Source organism: Sciurus vulgaris, assembly GCF_902686455.1.
Source record: "Sciurus vulgaris genome assembly, chromosome: X".
Lineage (NCBI taxonomy): Eukaryota > Metazoa > Chordata > Mammalia > Rodentia > Sciuridae > Sciurus > Sciurus vulgaris.
In genome coordinates, this window is record NC_136471.1 from 70,534,389 (window position 1) to 70,554,508 (window position 20,120).

A 20,120-nucleotide genomic window follows, 5' to 3' on the forward strand; every position below is an offset into this window, starting at 1 on the left:
TAACAAAATATCTACCAAACATTACCATGTCAACTTCATAAGATACTAAATTTAGTATTCAAAAACATTTCATTTCATCTGAAAACAATTTAGATTTAAAACTTAAATTTTTTTTCCACATCAGCAGTATTCCCAGGTATTCATAATGGCTACAGAGAAATCACTGTCAAGCATTATTTAAATGAATTGCTTGTGGCCAAATAATTTTAAAGTTAAAAACAAAGTTATAAAAATGTTAACAATGTTAATAGATGTTAATGACTTAATATTTATATTTAAGTAAGATTGTGAACACATTTGCATCTTATTATATAAATACACTGTGGAGTGGTCGTTCCAAACAAGAATGCCTGGAGTCTTGATCCTCTTCAAAGAACCTTGATTGTTGGATGAACCACCAACAGTGTCAGTGAGTGATACCCTGGTGCCCACCTTTCTTCTTCCTCTGACAGGTTGGAGACAAGGAATATAACACGCAACACATTAACATATAAATATCTAAATACTCAAAATATACTGTATTTTGAAACCTTCTTGTTGTTCATCGCAAGGGTCAGCAGAAAGTCATTGAGGTGGGGCTAGTGTAAACTAAATACCAGAGACTCATGCTTAATAGTTCTCACCCTGTCTCTGTCACCTGCTATCTGGTGATGTGCATCAGAAAGAAGCAACTTTAGGACTTGTGCCAGAAGATATCTTGAAAGTATGGTGTTTAGAGTTCTGATCAGATCCAAAGCTCTGTGTTCATTGTTAAGGCCACTAGATGGTGCAAATCACCTATGGAAAATAAATGTGCTTGTTCTGGGAAAAGCAAGACAGTATTTTTAACAGCTCTGTACCGAATTCCAGCAAAGGAAGAAAATGTAATTTCATGCATTATCCCTGAGAAGTTACAATAAAATATCTCAGGGAACAACGACTATTTCTAAAATCTTCTGATAATTAGAGTAAGGGCCACTGACCCGCTCTTCTTTCATTAGGTATCACTGATTACAGAAGAGCAGTGAGTCAATTCAGTTCTCATTAGGAAAAGATGAAATAGGGCTATGGTGAAAGACAATTTCTTGGGTGTATTTCTTCTCAGGCTTGTTTTTAGACCTCTTTCTCAAATACACACAAAAAGACACACACACACACACACACACACACACACACACACAGGATAAACCAAAATGTACCTAAAAGGTCATTCCATCTAACCATTTACTTTCCCATCCAAAAGTTTAATACCATGCTGGGGTTGTGGCTCAGTGGTAGAGCGCTCACCAAGCACATGTGAGACACTAAGTTCAATCCTCAGCACCACATAAAGATAAATAAAATAAATAAACTAAAAAAAAATTTAAAGTTAAATACCTATGAATACCTCCAGTTACACTGAACTCACAATTCCTAGGGCATTCCCACTCCATTTTTTATCAGATCTAAATATGTGAAAAGATTTTCCTGATGTTAAACTGAGATCTATTTCCTTTTATGTCTCTTTGATACTATTAATTCCCAGTTGTAACTTATCTCTTTATTTGTATGGGAAACTTCTGGACTCCAATTTAAAATTTCCAATTTCTTTATTATATCTTAGAGATCTTTCTTCTAAATATGTTTCAGTTTTTCCTTTTCCCTCTTTTAAAAGGGGTGGTCTCCAGAAATATAGTGTGACTAGCATCATGTGTGGGATTCTCTCTCTAGGTCTTGCGCTCCTCTTTTAGAACCCCATTTGGTGTGGAGTTGTTTTTTTTTTTTTTTTTTTTTTTTTTTTTTTTCGGTGCTGGGGATCGAACCCAAGGTCTTGTGCATGCAAGGCAAGCACTCTACCAACTGAGCTATCTCCCCAGCCCTGGAGTTGTATTTCTTCATGATTTTATTTTACATTTCCCTGATCATTAACACACTGTATACCTTTTGTTAACAAGTATTGGTTGTTCCTATCGATGGGGTTTCAGTATGATATTCCCATACATGTATATAGCATACACTGACCAAATTCAAACATCATTTTCACACCCTCCCCCCAACAACTTTCCCAATCTCCAGTAATCCCTGTTCTACTTCCAAGTTGACTTTTTTACCTTTCACATATGAAAGAAAACACGTGGTACTTTTCTTTCTGTATATGATTTATTGAACTTAATGATTAGTAGTCTCATACATTTTGCTGCAAATTACAAGATTCCATTCATCTTTATAGTTGAAAAATATCCTACTGTGTATAAATACCATGTTTTTAATCCATTCATCCATTAATGGGCACCTAGTCTGATTCCATATCTTAGCTATTGTGAATAGTGCAGCAACAAACATGGGCATGCAGAAATATCTTTGGTATGCTGATTTCATTTTCTTTGCTTATATACTAACAAGTAGGAGATACTTATTAGGTTTTTGTCACTGTGACAAAATGCATGAGACAAACAACTTAAAGGAAGGAAGATGTGATCTATTTTGACTCAAGATTTCAGAAGTTTCAGGTCACGTCAGCTGGTTCCATTGCTTGGGTTCTGAAATGAGGCAGAACATAATGACAGAAAGGCATAGTGGAAGAAAGCTGCTCACTTCCTCACAGCTTGGAAGTAGTGAGAGAGGAAGAAAGAGTCCGGGATAGAATATACCCTTCTAGGCCCCCTTGTCACCTACTTCCTACAACTAGACCCCACCTTCTCTAGTTCCCACCACCACAATGTCATTAATCCATTGACGAGGTCAGAGCCCTCATGATTCTGTCACTTCCCAAGAGCCCCTCCTTTGAACATTGCTGCACTGGGGACCAAGCCTTTAACAAATGAGCCTATGGGGTACATTCCAGGTCCAGACCATAACAACTGTATCATAAGTTAGATCTAGTTTTAGTTTTGATGAACCTCCATACATACTGTTCTCTTTATTGGCAGAACTAATTTATATTACCATCAATACTGAAGAAGAGTTCCTTTTTCTCCAAATTATCATCAGCATTTTTAAAATAATAACCATTCTTACTGCAGTAAGATAATTATCTTATTGTGATTTTAATGTGAATTTTCCTGATGACTAATTATAGTGAGAATTATTTTCATATATTTGTTGGCCACTTGCATTTCTTCTTTTGAGAAGTGTCTATTTGCATCAATTTTTAATTGGATTACTTTATCTGTTTGTTATTAAGTTTTTTGAGTTCTTTATATATTCTGGATATTAGCCCCCTGTCAGATGATCAGTTGGCAGATGTTTTCTCCCATTCCATAGCTTATCTCTTCATTCTGCTAATGGTTTCCTTTGCTGTAAAGATCTTTTTAGTTTGATGTAATCCCATTTGTCAACTTTTGTTTTCTGTGCTTTTTGGGTTCTTATAGAAAAATCATTTCTTTCCTGATATCACAACCATAGTAACTAAAACAGCCTGGTATTACAGTATAAACAGACACATCGACCAGGTGACATAGAACAGAGATCCCAGAAATATACCCATGCATGCATCTTTAGCCAACTAATTTTCCTTCTATTTCTTTGTTTCTTTCTTTCTTCTTTTTCTGTTTTGGTGCTGGGAGTTGAACCCATGACCTCACACATGCTGGGCAAGTGCTCTACCTCTAAGGTACATCCACAGCCCTAGCCAACTGATTTTCAACAAAAGGACTGGGAACATGCATTTGAGAATGCATAGTGTAGTCAATAAGTAATGCTGAGAAAACTGGATATGTATATAGAGAAGATGGAAACTTGACTCTCACCAAACACAAAAGTAAACTCAAAATGGATCAAAAGCCTAAGTGTCAGGCCTGATACTCTGAAACTACTATAAGAAAATATTGAAGATATACTTCAAGATATTGGTACAGGCAATGTGCACCTTTTCATTCATACACACACACACACACACACATACACACATTTCTGTTTGAATATTTTCTTTGGTAGTATATTGGCTCAGAACTTTTGCATACTTTTCTATTTGTTTGTCTTTCTTCATCTCTATTCCTAAGAGAGGCCTTTTCTCTTTATGTGCTTCAAATAACTTCTTCAAGCCTCAAGTTGGTCTTCATGCTTTTTTTAATGACATAATTTTATGTGGTTCTTAATTTCAAGATAGTAAAATATATCGATATTTTCCATTATGATTAGTGCTTTTTGTGAATTGTTTAAAATTCTTTCCAGACCCAGAGGATATGAAGATATTTTATTTATATTCATTTAAAAAAGTTTTATTGTAGTACTTTTTATTTTGAGATCTGCAATCCATCTACAATTGATTTCTGTGTAAGATTTGAAATATGGGTCAAGTTCTGTTTTGTTTTTTCCAAATAGGACTCCATTATTCTAGAACTTGTTATTGAAAGAAAAATCCATTTCTCACTACTTTGCAATACCCTCTCTGTCAAAATGAAGTGATTATATGTGTGCAAGTCTCTTTCTAGTCTCTGTTCTGTTCTGTTTGTCTATGTATCTACGTGTGTGCCATTGCCACACTATTGTAATTACTACAAATTTAAATATCTTGAAATCCGATACATCAAATTCCCATACTTCATTCTTTTTCATAAAATGTCATGGCTGTTCATACCCTTTGTAGTTCCTTTTTAAAATTTAGTATGTAAAACTTTAATATAGAAATACTATTGATTTTTATAAAGTGACCTTATATCAGAAATTTTTCTAAAAATACATTAATACTAATAATTTATTATATATTCTTTTATATTTTATTTTTGCAGTTTTGTTTCTTATGAAAAATGGAAGTTATGTTTTTTTCACTTTCAACATTATACCTTTTATTTTAATTTCCTTGTTATAGTGACACCTCCAGAACAATTATTCCTCTTACTATTGTTGTGTACAAACAACTACAAAGCGTAGTGGCATAAAATAACAATATTATTGGGTTTCAGATTATGTGATTCAGTACTTCAGCCAGGGCACAGTGGTAACCACTTGACTTGTCTCTACTCTAACTACAACCTCAGCTGGAAAACCTTCAAAGCCTGATGGCTAGAGGTTGAAAACATCTGTAGACTCCTTTATTCATGTTTCTGGTGTCTGTCCCAAGATATTTCAAACAGTAAGCTCAGCTGTAAATGTTGACTGGCGTGCCCACATGTAGCTTCACTGTGTCACTTAGGCTTTCTCATGATATGGCAGCTTCAGTTATTTGTTCTTCTCATATTTCAGCTCAGAGTCCAGTACACAAGACAGAAACTGTGTTTTTATGACCCTACCTTAGCAATCTCTTACCATCACTTCTCCAAAGAACTATACTGCAGAAACAAGGGAAATAAGACTTAAAGAGACCACAAAGTTACCTTTAAGATGACATAGCTTCAAAAACAGAGGTAATTTATTATTGAAATAAGATAATATCGGGAGGGTTTCAAGATGGCGGCCTAGAGGGTGGCTGCATTTCATGTTGCTCCAGGACTCAGGATTCAAAAGAGGAGATATTGAGAGACTTGGGACCAACTCAAAGCAGCTGGGTGAGTCTCTCCCGTTGGGGAGGCATCCCGGATGGGGCGGTGGTCCCGGAACGCAGGGAACTTTGTGAAGTAGAGCTGCCAGCGAGATGCCCCTCCCCCCGCTGGAACAACTGGGAGCTTCATAGAGGAGGCCGCTCAGCACAGCGCTGGGACTCGGAGCAACCACTGGGGCTCCGGCGGTTGCCCAGGGGAGGAGCGTCAAGGAGAGCTGTGCGGACTCAGAACACCGGGGCCTGCCCTGAGGAGGAGGAGGAGGAGGAGCGTGGCCGCTTGGATTCGGAGTGACTATACCAGAGCTACAGGCGGTTGCCGGAGGAGAAGCTCCGCGGCGAGCTGTTTGGACTAAGAGCGACGCTTCCGAACCCCGGGGCCTGCCCTGAGGACGAGGAGGAGGAGGAGCGTGGCCGCTTGGATTCGGAGTGGCTACACCAGAGCTATAGGCGGTTGCCAGAGGAGGGGCTGCGTGGCGAGCTGTTTGGACTCAGACCACTTCTGAACACCGGGGCCTGCCTGGAGGAGTAGGAGGAGGAAGAGGAGGAGCGCGGCAGGGCGTTTGGACTCACAGTGACTGCATTAGTGCTCCAGGCGGCTGCTCAGAGGAGAAGGCGAGTGGTGAGTTGTTTGGACTTAAAGCGACCGCTCCTGAACACAGGGGGGCTGCCTGGAGGAGAAGTGCGGTGGGTTGCTTGGTCTCAAGTGGCCGCACCAGAGCTCCGGGCAGTTGCCCAGAGGACGCGTGCAGCGGGTCACATGGATTCAGAGCCACTCAGAGCGACTGCTCCTGAACACCCGGGGGGTTACCTGGAGAAGGAGGAGGAACGGGGAGGGTCACTTCGACTCGGAGTGATTGATTGCCCAGGGCTACGGGTGGTTGGTGGGAGGAGGAGGCACGCAGTGAGTTGCTTGGATTCCTAGTGACCGCACCGGAATACTGGGCAGCTGTCTGGAGGAAGAGGCATGTGGCCGGTCTCTGGGACTCAGAGCAATTGTACGGGGCCCCAGGTGGCTGCTCAGAGGAGGGGCCGCATAGCCAGGCGATTAGGTGCAGAGCAGGGTCCCAGGATCTAGGAGACTTCTGGGTGGAAGAGCTGAACAGAGACACGCTTAGGGGTGGAGCGAAGGTTCCAGGACTGCGGGCAGATTCTCTGAGGAGGGGCAGCCTAAGGAGATACATCTGCGAAGGGTGAGGCCCCCAGGCCCAGGAGGTAGGGCTGGGCCCTTGGGGACTTTGCAGAGAAAGGTAGCCCAGCCCAGGTGGTAGCTGTAAATTGAGGGGAACCTCTAGGAGGAAACTGACCAGCGAGACCTCCCCACTGGGTGAGTCTTCCCTGCTGGGTGAGGTTTTCCTACAAGGATGGAAAAACAGAGACACAGGCCCAAACAGGCCTTGCCTCAGCCCGCAGCCTAGTTCCCCTTTGGATTACCGTTGGTCAACAAGTGGAGGCACCTCTGCCCACTAGCAGGGAATATACCCCACCTGAAGGCCACCACTCCTAGAGAGGCAGCTTCCTTGTGGAGCACTGCATTATCAACTTCCTCCAAGACTTCAGCCTACTGAAGGCTAAGAGGGGATATATATAGAAATCTTCAGGGACATTGTAAGTCAATAGAGGAAATCTGCAATATCTCAGCGGTCCACTGATACCTGAACAATATGAGAAAACAAGGAAAGAAAATGCTGCAAACAAATCTAGATGTTACATCAATAAAACCCAATGACAGCATGGCAGAAGAAATGACAGAAAAGGAGTTCAGAATGTACATAATTAAAATGATCAGGGAAGCAAACAATGAGATGAAAGAGAAAATGCACGCACTGAATGATGAGATGAAAGAGCAAATGCAGGCATTGAATGATCGCACCAATCGACAGTTAAAAGAGCAAATACAGGAAGCAAAAGATCATTTCAATAAAGAATTAGAGATATTGAAAAAAAAACAAACAGAAATCCTTGACATGAAGGAAACAATAAACCAAATTAAGAACTCCATAGAAAGCATGTCTAGTAGGATAGAACACCTGGAAGACAGAACCTCAGACATTGAAGACAAAATATTTAACCTTGAAAACAAAGTTGAACAAACAGAGAAGATGGTAAGAAATCATAAACAGAATCTACAAGAACTATGGGATATCAAAAAACGCCAAATTTAAGAATTATTGGGATTGAGGAAGGCTTAGAGAAATAAACCAAAGGAATGAACAATCTATTCAATGAAATAATATCAGAAAATTTCCCAAATCTGAAGAATGAAATGGAAAATCAAGTTCAAGAGGCTTATAGGACTCCAAATACACAAAATTACAACAGACCCACACCAAGGCACATTATAATGAAAATACCTAACATACAAAATAAAGACAGAATTTTAAAGGCTGTGAGAGAAAAGAACCAAATTACATTCAGGGGGAAACCAATACGGATTTCAGCAGATTTTTCAATCCAGACCCTAAAAGCTAGAAGGGCCTGGAACAACATTTTTCAAGCCCTGAAAGAAAATGGATGCCAACCAAGAATCTTATACCCAGCAAAAGTTACCTTCAAATTTGACGATGAAATAAAATCCTTCCATGATAGGCAAAAGCTAAAAGAATTTACAAAAAGAAAGCCAGCATTACAGAACATTCTCAGCAAAATATTCCATGAGGAAGAGATGAAAAACAAAGAAACAAATCAGCAAAGGGAGGAATTATCCTAAAGGAATTGTCAAATAAAGGAGGAACCAAGATGTGTCAAACAAATAAATAAATAAAACTTAAAACATGAACCAAATGACCGGGAAACCAAATCATATCTCAATAATAACCCTGAATGTTAATGGCCTGAATTCATCAATCAAAAGACATAGACTGGCAGATTGGATTAAAAAGAAAGATCCAACAATATGTTGCCTACAAGAGACTCACCTCATAGAAAAAGATACTCATAGACTAAAGGTGAAAGGATGGGGAAAAACATACCATGCACATGGACTCAGCAAAAAACCTGGAGTATCCATCCTCATTTCAGACAATGTGGACTTCAAGCCAAAGTTAGTCAGAAGGGATAAAGAAGGTCATTTCATACTGCTTAAGGGAAGCACAAATCAGCAAGATATAACAATCATAAACATCTATGCCCCAAACAGTGGCTCATCCATGTATGTCAAACAAATTCTTCTCAATTTCAGAAACCAAATAGACCATAACACAATAATATTAGGTGATTTTAACACGCCTCTCTCACCACTGGACAGATCTTCCAGACAAAAATTGAACAAAGAAACCATAGATCTCAATAACACAATCAATAATTTAGATTTAACGGACATTTATAGAATATACCATCCAATCAAGAGCGAACACACTTTCTTCTCAGCAGCACATAGATCCTTCTCTAAAATAGACAATATATTATGCCACAAAGCTAATGTTAGCAAATACAAGAAGATAGAGACACTACCATTTATTCCATCGGATCATAATGGATTGAAGTTAGAAATAAATGAAAGAGTAAAACACAGAAACTATTCCAACATCTGGAGATTAAACAATATGCTATTATATGATGAATGGATAACAGAAGATACTAGGAAGGAAATTAAAAAATTCTTAGAGGTAAATGAGAACAAAGAAACATCATATCAAAATCTCTGGGACACTATGAATGCAGTACTTAGAGGGAAATTTATTTCATGGAGCGCATTTAATAAAAGAAGTAAAACTCAACAAATAAACGACCTAACACTACAGCTCAAAGCCCTAGAAAAAGAAGAACAGACCAGCACCAAAAGTAGTAGGAGACAGCAAATAGTTAAACTCAGAGCTGAAGTCAGTGAAATTGAAACAAAAGAAACAATACAAAAAATTGACAAAATAAATAGTTGGTTCTTCAAAAAAATAAACAAAATTGATAAACCTTTAGCCACACTGACAAAGAGAAGATGAGAGAAAACCCAAATCACTAGAATTTGTAATGAACAAAGAAATATCACTACAGACAGGACTGAAATACAAAACATAATTAGAAGCTATTTTGAAAATCTATACTCCAACAAAATAGAAAATTTCGAAGACATCAACAGGTTTCTAGAGACATATAAGTTGCCTAAACTGAACGAGGAGGACATACAAAATTTAAATAGACCAATTTCAAGTATTGAAATAGAAGAAGTCATCAAAAGCCTACCAACAAAGAAAAGTCCGGGACCAGATGGGTTCTCAGCCGAGTTCTACAAAACCTTTAAAGAAGAGCTCATTCCAATACATCTCAAAGTATTCCATAAAATAGAAGAGGAGGGAACCCTCCCAAACTCATTCTATGAAGCCAATATCACCCTGATACCTAAAGCAGACAGAGACACATCGAGGAAAGAAAATTTCAGAGCAATAACCTTAATGAACATCGACGCAAAAATTCTCAACAAAATTTTAGCAAATCGCATACAAAAACATATTAAAAAGATAGTGCACCATGATCAAGTGGGTTTCATCCCAGGGATGCAAGGTTGGTTCAACATCAGGAAATCAATAAACGTAATTCACCATATCAATAGACTTAAAATCAAGAATCACATGATTATTTACTTTTCTTTTTCTTATCAATTTCTATAATTTCTTTATAAAGAAATAAACATTAGTTTTTGTCTAGGATACTAGTTTCAAATATTTTTCTACTTTTTTTTGTCATTAAGAATTACAGTGGTCATTTTTTATGTCATGCAGATTTTTTATTAGTCTAAAAGAAGTTAACATTATCAAACTTTTCTTCTTTGGTTTGAAGTTTAAACCATTGTTAAAAGGCTTTTCTTATCCCTCTACTATGAAGAATTTCATTTGTGTTTCTCCTTGTCCTTTAATAGCTTTGTTTTATAATTCAATGTTCATTCTGGGTGTACAGTATACATTACAATAATCTCTTTACATCTATTCCTGCCTTTGCTTTTTACTGGAGTACTTTAAAGGAAATTGTAAACATCATATCAGTTTATCCTTTATTACTGAGTATGCATATCTGACTAATAGGAGCTGTTTCTGTACATGATTACCATGTCATTATCATACCAAAATGACAATAATTCCTTAATACCATCTAATAGACTAGGTTAAATTTTTCCTAGTCTCAAAGATGTCTTTTTGACAACATTACTCTCAATGTATGGAAGCAAGATCCACCTATCAATGATTTGGTTATGTCTCTCAATTTTTTTCTCTATCTCTTTTCTTGTCCATCTGTTATGTACTTAAATTTAAGAAGTAGACAGAGGAGGGCAGTGTCACTGTTTCAAATTGGATTTGGAGCCTTCTTACATTACTTGGTAAAAGGCAAAGGATTTAAACAACAAAAGCATTTAGCTTAGCCCAGAATATCAAGATGTGATTAATAGAAGTATTTTTTTGATAAATATGAATTTGATGGCATTAATCTTAGGTTCGTCAAATAGTTTCTTGTAGACATACTTACCTGTTCTCATTTTATATACTTATTGTTATGTTGGAAATATTTTCTTAAAGGAGAACAAACTAAAAATTGGAAATTTGTCTTATTCTGAGTACAGTATATAAAATGACCCTCAACCAATGGCTCTGAAGTGCAGTGATCAAGACTTGGAGTGACTTGAGATGAGGTGCAAAAAGGAAGGCAGATGCTGTATATCCAAAGGATTTAAAATCATCATGCTACAGTGACGCAGCCAAATCAATGTTTATAGCAGTTCAATTCACAATAACTGAGTTATGAGGCCAACCTGGGTCCCTTCAACAGATTAATGGATAGAAAATTGTGGTGTATATATATATATATATATATATATATATATATACAATGGATTCTTACTCAGCCATAAAGAAGAAAAACTTTATGACACTTACTTGTAAATGGATGGCTCTGGAGACTATCATGCTAAGTGAAATAAGACAATCTCAAAAGATCAAAGGTGAAATGTTTTTGTTGATATGGGGAAGCCAAACCACAATAAGGGAATGGGGAAAGAAACCAAGTTCAGTATATTAGACAAAGGGGAATGAAGGGAAGGAATGCAGGGATAGGAATAAGAAAGACAGTGGAATGAATCTGACATGATTTTCCTGTGTAAATATATAAAATAAAAAACATTAGCAAATCCCATCATCATGTGCATCCACAAGAATGGGGTCCTAATTAGAATAACATATAAATGTGCATGTATAATTTTATCAAAATATATTCTACTGTCATGTATAACTAAAAAGAATCAATGAAAAAAAGGTAGATGTTGAACCATGCAAGGCTTTCTAGGGACATTAAAGATTTGGTGTTTTATTCTGATAACAAAGGAAGTCATTGAAAAGTTTTAATTTTGCAGTTATATATCTTCAACTCAAAAAATTATGATTATTTCCATGTGTTATTAAGCAGTTTATATAAAAATATATAAGCAATGTATGCTATTTGGTTCTCATCCAACAATATGTACATTAAACTGAATGAATTTTTAAAAAGCTGAATAAATTATGTAACCTTTTCTGTCCTCATTTCCACTAGCTCTCAAACCTTATGCAGAACTAGAACTGACCTGCTACCTGACAGGATTCAAAAATTTCTATTTGAAAGAAAAAAATAAGTTGTAATTATCATTTCAGAAGTTATTTTAGTGCCATTCATTTGCCTTCCTACTTACACAAGATGTGTATTTTCTCTATGATGAAAGCTGCAATTTCATTCTTGTTGATCTACTTAGAGAATCTAATTTCCTCATACATGGATCTCCAAAGTGCATTGTATCACTTGAGCTTGTAATAGACAAATTAGATGTTAAAATAAAAGTAGATTTCCATTCTCCAACGTACATTTTATCACTTAATAATCAGCAAATGAGAATTAAGGAGCTTATAATAGAGAAATTAGACATTAAAATAAAAGATTTCCAGTGAATCACAATAACGATGTGTTATTCTTGTGGCAGCTGTATACATTTTTCCACTGTTTCAGTTGCTCAGAATCAACCTTCTTGGAAGCATGTTGTAACATAGAACACTAGGATTGAAGTCAACCAGAATAGTATTGCAAGCTCAATTCTTCCATGTATTTGTAGTATAACTCAGAGAGCCAATCTCTCAGAACCACCTACAAAATGTAAATAGTTGTACCTAATATATAGAATTACTGTTAAGATGAGTGAGATAGCTTATATAAACTACCTAACACACAGGACTTGTTTAATACCTTTGTGATGTTTTATTGTGGTTTTTAAAATACTATTAGTGTACATTTGAAGTGTTTGAGATATATTAGCTTTTCTCAGTATATATTACCAGTTTGTTGATAATCAACTTCTCATTGATAATTAATATAGTTCATCAATGATACAGCTCAGAGATAATCTCTCATTAATGGTATTTGAGGGATCATTTATTTTACTATTTGTGCCCTTAGTGCATTCACCTACATTTTTATAAATTATATAATCAACATTACTAGACAAAGTGATTATGTCTCGTTTTGCTTCATTCTAATATATTCTATTCTTTTTTCTGTTGTATATTTATTTTCTACTTAAAAACAATATAACCATATGTGATTTTCATTTCCCAGGCCTCATCATCATGAATGCAATAGTTATATTAACAATCATCAAATGATATTTCTATTACATTGGACACACTTGCTCTAAGAAATTTAACACCTACTTTGTTTCATTCCCTTCTTGGACCTAGTGCATCACAACAGGTTTGAGAGTACTAAGGGAGCATTTCTCAGATGCCTGTGAACCAGTTCTCTTGGCTGCTACATAATTCTCTAGTTTTTCCCTGTCTTTAATGTAGAAATGCCTTCTATGCCAAAAGAAGCCATGGGATCCACTGCCTCTTTAGTTACCACTCCCTACTCATGACTGATAGTTCTTGCTGCCAGTGGTACTACTAGACATTTTAACATTAAGGCTGCTGATGTCCTTGCCCAGGAGAGCTATATAGACTGAAGATGCCATCTGTCATCTGAGATTACTAGCATTAATGCTTCTGATAAATTGGTGTCAGGTTTGAACACTTAATGTGTCATGAAAACATTGGTGAGTGCTGAGTTTGTGGCTCAGTGGTAGAGCACTTGCCTAGGACATGTGAGGCACTGGGTTCGATCCTCAGCACCACATAAAAAGTAAACAAAATAAAGGTATTGTGTCCATCTACAACTAAAAATATATTTAAAAATATTGGTGAAGTGGTTCATTATGTTTTCCTCTTTTTCACCTCCCTTCTTTCATGTTATCTATTATTAAAATATGAGTTCCTATGAATGAGCTGGGGTACTGACTAGTTTAACTGGGTGACATACACTTATGCTATATTAGACAGGAATCCTTTGAACTATCTTGAGTTCTGTGACATTTTCTTCTTTAAGGGAAAATTAATTTTTAGAATGTTCTTTCAAAGTTTTATTGTGGTATTTAGTGGAATATTAATGGTACATCTGAGGAATTTGGGATATATTAGCATTTCTCATTATACATTACCAATTAGTTGATAATCAACCCTTCAGGTAGCAAGGCTCCTGGCATGTTTATCCCACCAAATCTCCAAGTATACTCAGACATATCAAAAACCTAAACTGAATAGGGCTCAGGAGCATCCTGAGACTTCCCCTACAATTTTCTCTGCTTTGTTAAAAAAAAACTGTAGTATGTGCTACCAGTATCTTCACTGAGGAATCAGTTACTGGAAGAATGGGAAAACAAGCATTTCTTTCTCTAAGCACTCTAAGTTTTATTCAAAAGCCCAAAGTCTCACATAAGAAATATCCCTGGACTATGCGACCTCCTCTCCTCACACAACTAGGGTAATAGGATAACATTGGGATATAATCCAGATTTCAAGTTACTTCTCTTGGGAATTAGCACTCTTTCTTTTTTTTTTTTTTTTTTTTTTTTATTAAAATCTGTCGCTGGCTCTTTGTGGTTCCAAAATCCGTGGATATTTGTCACCGCCTGCAGCAACAACTTGCACGGGTCTTATGGGTGGTGGAGTGGAAACTGAGGCACTTCTATCTTTCTCTTTAGTGCACTGCTTTCTTGCTTGTTTGTTCATAGAGGATAGAGGAAATGAGGTTTACTTGCTTTGAGAGGAGAGAGAGAGAGACCCCGCTTTTCAGAGAGAAAGACTTTGCTTACGAGAGAAACTTTGAGAGAAAGACAGGCTTTGCTTAGAGCTTAGAGGAAGAGACTTGCTACACCTTAAAGTCCTGCATCCTGTGAACTAAGGGTACGTCTACCTAAGGTGCCCTAGTGATGCGTCTCAGTTCTCCGTTCGGCGATCTGCCTTCCGCTGCTGCCCTTACTCGCTGCTGCCGCACGTGTGTCTAGCTGCTTCTCTGCTAATGGCTGCTATAGCGTGTCTTTCCCTCTGGCTGCTGCCCTACGTGTGTCTTCTTCTACTGCTTTTCTGCTAATGGCTGCTGGAGCGTGTTTTTCCCTCTGGCTGCTTTTCTGCTAATGGCTGCCGTTCGTCCCTACTAGCTGCTTCCGCGCGTGTCTTCTGCTGCTGTTTTTCTGCTAATGGCTGCTGTGTCTGTCTCGCTCTGCCTTTGCTTACATCACCTCCAGGAGGCGGAGAGCAGGGCCACGCCTCTTACGCAAAGATTCGGCAAGACGTCGGAGCAGGCAATTAGTGCTCGAGAACACAAGCGCATACATTGTGTGCGTGGACGAGAAAATCACCTGAGTGTGCTTATGTCAATTAACCTCCTCGCTGCCGATGTGATCAGGCACCATCCCGGCGCCGCCAACATGGCACAGCCCCCAACAAAAATCTTTTTTATTTTTACTGACTGCATTTTGATTCATTGTACACAAATGGGGTACAACTTTTCATTTCTCTGGTTGTACACAATGCAGTTTCACACCATTCATATAATCATACACATACATAGGGTAGTACTGTCTGTTTCATTCTACTATCTTTCTGTCCCCCATTCCCTCCCACCCCATTTTCTTCTACACCATCCAAAATTCCTTCATTCTTCTCTTCCCCCCATCACATCCCTCATTGTATATTGTCATGCACTTATCAGAGAAAACATTCAGCCTTTGGTTTTTTGGGCTTGGCCTATTTCACTTAGCATGATATTTTCCAACTTCATCCATTTACCAGCAAATGTCATAACTTTATTCTTCTTTATGGCTGAGTAATATTCCATTATGTATATATACCACAGCTTCTTTATTCATTCATCAATTGAAGGGCATCTAGATTGGTTCCACTATGTAGTTATTGTGAATTGAGCTGCTATGAAAATTGATGTGACTGCATCACTGTAATATGCTGATTTTAAGTTCTTTGGGTATAGGCCGAGGAGTGGGATAGCTGGGTCAAATGGTGGGTCCATTCCAAGTTTTCTAAGGAATCTCCATACTGCTTTTCAGAGTGGCTGCACCAATTTTCAACTCCACCAGCAATGTATGAGTGTGCTTTTATTCCCCACATCCATGCCAACACTTATTATTGCTTGTGTTCTTGATAATACTATTCTAATTGAAGTTAAGGAATTAGCACTCTTTTGAGATGAGCATTTTCCCTTCAATTCTTGCTCCTTCTTACCTCAAAGATGTAGACATTCAGCCTTTCTGGAGATGACACATGTTCAAAAATCACTGCTCATTCACTATGTATTATTAAAGCCTCAAGCTTACATTATATAAATTTAAAAAGGCTTATTTTTCCATTCTTGAAAGAATTTATTCCAGAGGGTATATACAAACTGAAATGTGTACTACAAAGATTTTTTACAAGGAAAGAAAGCCTCAATTACAAAGCACCAGGCTCACATAATTAGGAAAAAAAATTCCTAAATTCATCTATAGGCAAGTGTTATATACGTAGGCCTTCCATATTAGAAATTGACCCATTTTCTTTGGGGTCATTTTAGGCAGTTAGTCTTGGACTTTAGCCCCATTAAATGGGGTATAGATGTGCACTTATTATTTGATTTTACGCTGGACAAGGAGGTCCAGAATCTACAAGAGTACACATCACTCATCTTAAAGTCCATGGGACCATGCTTCAACACTGACAACACTGCTGTCTGCCACAGTAGTATTTCATTTGGGCATTCCCTGTAGTTTCTCACTTTCATACAGCCACGCTAGGCCAAATTTATTGCATCTCTAGTCTCAACAGCCACTCCAAATTTGAGGTCTGTAGACACAGTGTTCCCATATACTAAGAATGTTATGTCCTGGTTCTATTGACCTTTTGCCCTGTCATCACTCCTTGTATACTATTATACTCACCAATGTCCAATAAAATCTTTTAAGTTGTGAATATCATGAGAGTCTAGATGGTGTGGTTCTGGATTTTTATGTTTTCATCACCTGGAGTACTTTACATAACATTCCATATATAGAGGTTTCCTGGAATACTTTGCATAATAGCTTGTATAGAGAGAAGTATTTATTCCATAAAATTCAGGTAAATGTGATGAGAAGCCTTTAATTTTGGACACAGTGAGTGAAATAATTGGTTTCTAGGAGTCTGCTGCCACAAGTTCTGCTAGCTGGTTTTATAAAAAAGAATTCTTTGTTCATTATATCTATGGACTTGCCATTAAGGTTTGTTTGAAAAAGGCTGCCAATTTAGAGGTTCTTTGCATTATGCAGAAATTTTACAGTGAATTTAATGACTTCAATCACCCTTGGCAAATAGAAAAAAGGAAAGAAAGAAAGAAAGGAAAGGAAAGAAAGGAAGGAAGGAAGAAGGAGGAGAGAGAAGAGGAAACGAAATACAGACTCAATTAGTTCTAGGTTCTTTTGTTTATATAGTTATAGTTATTTTTCAATGCTCTCACAAATACATGCTGATATGTTCTGAAAAAATCAAATGTTTCTATTTCCTTTACATATACTAGCATAAAGCCTGACACAATACCTGATTTACTACTTTCAAGTTATGTCATTCTTAAGATAAAATGTAATCACATGGAAAAATATTTTAAAGCTTCAGACAATAAACCATTGTTATGAAATCAGTTGTGTGGGTCACAAACAGTATTTTCACAAGATTATGTATAAAGGATAGAATAAGAAATAAAATAATATATGGCATTTATAAAATAATTGTTTTATGAACCTACTCTTTCAGTTATACACTTATGTGTGTGCACATATATGTGTGTGTGTGTGTGTGTGCATCTATGTTTACTGAATAGAACCATGAAATATATGCCATCTGTGGATAATAGTAAAAACACTTTTTTAGTTTTTAAATTTTTTTAATTCATTTTACACAAATGGGGTACAACTCTTCGTTTCTCTGGTTGTACATGAAGTAGAGTCACACCATTTGTGTAATCATACATGTACATAGGGTAATTAAGTTTGTCTCACTGTATTATCTTTCCTTCCCCCTGCCCTCTCCCCACTCCTCATTTCCTTCTACATAATCCAACAATCCTCCATTATTCCCTTACCTCCTTCCCCCATTTATATATCATCATCCATTTATCACAGAGAACATTTGACCTATGTTTTTTTGGGATTGGCTTATCTCACTTAGCATGATATTCTCCAACTCCATCCAGTTACCTGAAAATGCCATAATTTTATTATTCTTTATGGCTGAGTAATATTCCATTGTGTATATATACCACGGTTTTTTTATTCATTCATCTGGTGAAAGGCTTCTAGGTTGCTTCATAGCTTAGCAATTGTGAATTGAGCTGCAAAAAATATTGATGTGGCCATGTCACTAAAGTATGCTGATTTAAATCCTTTTGGATATATACAGAGGAGTGGGATAGCTGGGTCAAATGGTGGTTCCATTCCAAGTTTTCTAGGGAATCGCCATGCTGCTTTCCAGAGTGGCTACAACAATTTGCAATCCCACAAGCAATATATGAGTATACCTTTTCCCCTACATCCTTGTGAACACCTATTGTTACTTGTTTTCTTGATAATAGCCATTCTAATTGGGGTGAGATGAAATCTGAGTGGGTTTGATTTGCATTTCTCTTATTACTAGAGATGTTGAACATTTTTTCATATAAACACTCTTGAAATACACTAACATAAAAGGGTCAACATCCCAAAGATGGAAAATCCTTTCTTTTAATTCATCAAGCTCTACATCTCTACTCCCCACATATTGAGGCAGCAAGGATTTACAAAACACAACATAGCTGACAGCTACTATAGATAATGTCTATAGGTAGGCCTGTGTTTTCAAGCATTGTTGCCTTTCCAGAGTACCTGAGAATTCCAAATAAACCTAATTTTACCCATAAGGAATGTTTCCATTTTCTTTTGGTGGCACACTGAAGATGACATACACATGTATTTGTTCCTGATATTGACCATGTAGTATAGATTTAAACCATTAAATTATAAACAGAAATCATCCATTTATTCCCAGTCACATTTAATCTGAAAATGACATTCAGCTCCCTCTTAAAGAAGTGATTGAAGACAGTGAAGACCACATCATATGATATACTGGAACTGAATGGCAGCAATGATACTGACATGGATATTCGGGACTTTGTTGGTAATATAGCTGGGTTGACTGGAACCAAGAACATATGAGCCTTTGTCTGGACTTCTATGAGTTCTTTTGCATTTATCTTTCTTGAATATAGTTACCATGGATGTATTACTTTTCTATAGATATTTTCAAATTGCCTATACCTAGGTAGCATGGGACTTTTAGTCACCATTTATATTCCTCCATTGCCCTGACAAAGGCAATACTGTCATTTAGGACCATTTAGAACTACTAATCCTTTTAAAGAAGTTCATACAACCTGTAACCTTTACATTAGGTATTGTGAAGTAGAAGAAATTATTGTCTCCTCTGAAGTTTACTTTTATTTTATTTTTTTGAGACCAGGGATTGAACCTAGGGGCACTTAACCACTAAGTCACATCCTCAGCCTTTTTAAAAATTTTATTTTAATTTTTTTTATCAGCAAAGTTCAGTTTTTTTTATTGAACTGGTTACAAGAACTTAGTCAAAAAGACCAAAGCCCATGTCATCATCGAACTCCTCGGATTCTTCTTTCTTTGCTTCCACTTTCTTCACCTCAGCTGAGGAAGCCCTGGTGGAGAGAGAAGAAACTCCTGCTGGTGCTGCACCAAGTGTTGGAGCAGGCTAACCAGCCCCTACATTGCAAACGATACTTCCATTGTTGACATTGGCTAGGGCCTTTGCAAACAAATCATTCAAAAAAGGTTCAACATTTATCAGCTGCTTCAATGAGGGCACTGATTTTATCCTCTGTGATGTTAACATCGTCATCATGCAGGATGAGGACAGGGTAGAGGCAGGCCAGCTTGGAAACAGTGGCCATGGTGCTGACTGCCAGGCACGGTGTTGGTCGATGGATGAAGTGAGGGCCTCACCTCTACGTGGCCTTAGCATCTCAGAAGGACCAAGCACCTTGGCAGCAGCAGAGGAAAGAAGCTATACTTTTATTTGGAGACAGGGTCTTTCTGAGTTGCTTAGGGCCTCACGAAGTTGCTGAGGCTGGCTTTGAACTCATGATCCTCCTGCCTCAGCCTCTCAAGATGCTGGGATTAAAGGTGTGTGTCACCATGCCCCTCTTGAAGTATACTTTAAAACTAATAAAGATCGTTATTTCCTTTCATCTACTTCAGTTCGTAGAATTTGGTGATTCATGATCTATAAATATAATATAGTTATTACTAGGTTTTGGCAAGCCATACTGTACATCT

The 20,120-nt window shown here is 37.4% G+C and overlaps 1 protein-coding gene and 1 pseudogene across 4 annotated transcripts in view; one reads left to right on the plus strand and one right to left on the minus strand.

Moving 5' to 3' along the window:
• The window catches only part of HMGN5 (high mobility group nucleosome binding domain 5), a 53,997-nt gene that overhangs the window by 4,592 nt on the left and 29,285 nt on the right, over positions 1 to 20,120 (plus strand). For 2 of the 3 annotated variants that reach the window (XM_079123058.1, XM_079123056.1), the window contains exon 2: positions 5,143 to 5,303. The exons of the other annotated variant lie outside the window; for it this stretch is intronic. The gene's annotated coding sequence lies outside the window, so the exon portion shown is untranslated. The remainder of the gene's footprint in view (positions 1 to 5,142; positions 5,304 to 20,120) is intronic. 3 annotated transcript variants of the gene reach the window in all.
• On the minus strand, positions 19,280 to 19,735 carry LOC306650890 (large ribosomal subunit protein P1-like; annotated as a pseudogene). Its single transcript has one exon. The product of its transcript is annotated as a large ribosomal subunit protein P1-like (transcript).